Source organism: Triticum aestivum, chromosome 5B (assembly GCF_018294505.1).
Source record: "Triticum aestivum cultivar Chinese Spring chromosome 5B, IWGSC CS RefSeq v2.1, whole genome shotgun sequence".
NCBI classification, from domain to species: Eukaryota; Viridiplantae; Streptophyta; class Magnoliopsida; order Poales; family Poaceae; genus Triticum; species Triticum aestivum.
Window position 1 is genome coordinate 578,948,351 of NC_057807.1, and position 3,014 is coordinate 578,951,364.

The following is a 3,014-nucleotide window of genomic DNA, read 5'->3' on the forward strand; positions in this document are numbered from 1 at the left end:
GATTCAAAGTCTCACTATTTTTTGAATTGTTCTTCATATTTTTACATTTTCTTTTGAAAACATATGCTTTAATATAAAAACTATTAAAAACATGTTTGACATATGAAAACGGGAAACTAACTTCAGATCCTTCTTATTCACTTTGAAATAAAGCTTTGGTGATTTTTTTATTTTTTTTTTATTTTTCAAAATTAGAAGGTAACCCTACCCCCTCTCCTTGAACTCTATGAAATCATGTACATGATAGCTCATATGTGTGAAGGTTTTCTCATGAAAATGACCATAGACCAAGTTTATGATTTTTGGTTGGTAACATGTCACATAAGACAACATTGTGCGCAAGTTCTATATATTTTTTGATTTTTTTTAAATTAATGGTGCTCATTTGACCTCAATCGTGCCAGCTAGGGCTTTTTCATGAAAATGACCATAGACCAAGTTTAGTATTTTTCCTCATTAGTTTATCTTATAAAACAATGAACAGTGAAGGTTTCATATATTTTTTAATTTTTCTAAATTAGTTATGCTCAGTCAAAGCCTTCGAAACCCCGTTGACCAGCTCAAAACGCCTCTAAACCCCGTGGGGTTTCACCTCCCAATGTCAGCCGTCCAATCATACCCTCGCGCCAAGTGACAGCCCTCAGATCTGGTCTTCTAGGAGGAATTAGGTGGGCTGGCTGCATGCAGGCTCTGCGCCGTTGGATCACAAGGACGGCTCCTCATCGTTTGATCGTGGGGCGATCCGCGGGAGGCGATCCCATTGGTTGTGCTCGGTTGCTCGCCCACCACTGACTCCGCGAGAAAAACATTGTTATTGGGCCCTGAAAAGGCAACTATCCCTAGGTGGTTTTGTTAATTCCTAACAACATATAGCTCATTGAGCTAACATCATTCCAAGATGAATATTTCAGGAAAGCTCAATGAATGGCATGGCATGGATGAGGAAAGTGGATCCCTCAAAATACTAAGGATAAAAGGATTGGCTCAAGCTCAAAAGCTCAAGACTCTACATTTTATATTTTAGTGATCCAAGATCACATTGAGTCTATAGGAAAAGCCAATACTATCAAGGAGGGATGAGGTGTTGTTTAATGAGTTTCTTGCTCCACAGTGCTTAGTGATATGCTCCAAAACCCTCAACTACCTTTCTCATATCCACATATGACCTAAACCTAAAGTCAAACTCGGCCCCACCGATTCTTTCTATCCAGCGCCACTTAGTTCAGATGTCACAGCCACTACCACAAACCCTAGGCAAATCGGTCTCACCGATAGGGATCTCGGTCTCACCGAGATGGGATTGTAATCTCTCTGTTTCCCTTCGTAACGTTTTGGTACCACCTAAGTGAGCGATCGGTCCCACCGAGATTGCAATGTAAACTCTTTGTTTCCTTTTCGTAACATTTCGGTCCCACCGAAATGAGCGAACTAGTCCCCACCGAGTTTAGCTGACCAACTCTCTGGTTAGCTCATTACCAAAGTTGGTCTCACCGAGTTTGAGTAATCGGTCTCACCGAGATTACGTTATGCCCTAACCCTAACCATATCGGTCCTACCGCGAGTTGCATGTCGGTCCCACCGAAAATCCTAACGGTCACTAGGTTTACTAAATCGGTCTGACCGAGTTTGTTGATTCGGTCCCACCGAGAATGGTAAATTGTGTGTAACGGTTAGATTTTGTGTGGAGGCTATATATACCCCTCCACCTCCTCTTCATTCATGGAGAGAGCCATCAGAACAAACCTACACTTCCAACTTACCATTTCTGAGAGAGAACCACCTACTCATGTGTTGAGGCCAAGATATTCCATTCCTACCATATGAATCTTGATCTCTAGCCTTCCCCAAGTTGCTTTCCACTCAAATCTTCTTTCTACCAAATCCAAATCATGTGAGAGAGAGTTGAGTGTTGGGGAGACTATCATTTGAAGCACAAGAGCAAGGAGTTCATCATCAACACACCATTTGTTACTTCTTGGAGTGTGGTGTCTCCTAGATTGGCTAGGTGTCACTTGGGAGCCTCCGACAAGATTGTGGAGTTGAACCAAGGAGTTTGTAAGGGCAAGGAGATCGCCTACTTCATGAAGATCTACCGCTAGTGAGGCAAGTCCTTCGTGGGAGACGGCCATGGTGGGGTAGACAAGGTTGCTTCTTCGTGGACCCTTCGTGGGTGGAGCCCTCCGTGGACTCGCGCAACCATTACCCTTCGTGGGTTGAAGTCTCCATCAACGTGGATGTACGATAGCACCACCTATCGGAACCACGACTCAAAATCACTGTGTCTCCAAATTGCATTTGAATTCTCCAAACCCTTCCCCTTTACATGCTTGCAAGTTGCATGCTTTACTTTCCGCTGCTCATATACTCTTTGCATGCTTGCTTGAATTGTGTGAAGATTGGTTGACTTGTGCTAAGATAGCTAAAATCTGCCAAAGACTAAAATTGGGAAAAGGTTAAGTTTTTTTACTTGGTCAAGTAGTCTAATCACCCCCCCCCCCTCTAGACATACTTCCGATCCTACAAGTGGTATCAGAGCTTTGGTCTCCATTTGCTTTGATTTCCATAGCTTTTGGTGGTCATAGCCTTGGTTTCATAACCTAGGAGAGTATGGCGTCTAGCGAGGGAAACTATCACCGTAGAGGTCCTTACTATGATGGTACTAATTTTGCTAGTTGGAAGCATAAGATGAAAATGCATATTCTTGGACATAACCCCGCCGTTTGGGCTATTGTATGTATTGGCTTGCAAGGTGAATTCTTTGATGGGAGAGAACCAAACTGTGAAGCTAGCGCGGAAGAGTTGAAGATGCTGCAATACAACGCTCAACCTTGTGATATCCTCTTCAACGGATTGTGCCCCGAAGAATTCAACAAAATCAGCCGTCTTGAGAATGCAAAGGAAATTTGGGATACTTTGATTGATAGGCATGAAGGTACCGACTCCGTCAAGGAATCCAAGTTGGATGTGCTCCAAAGTCAACTTGACAAGTTCAAAATTAAGGATGGTGAAGGTGT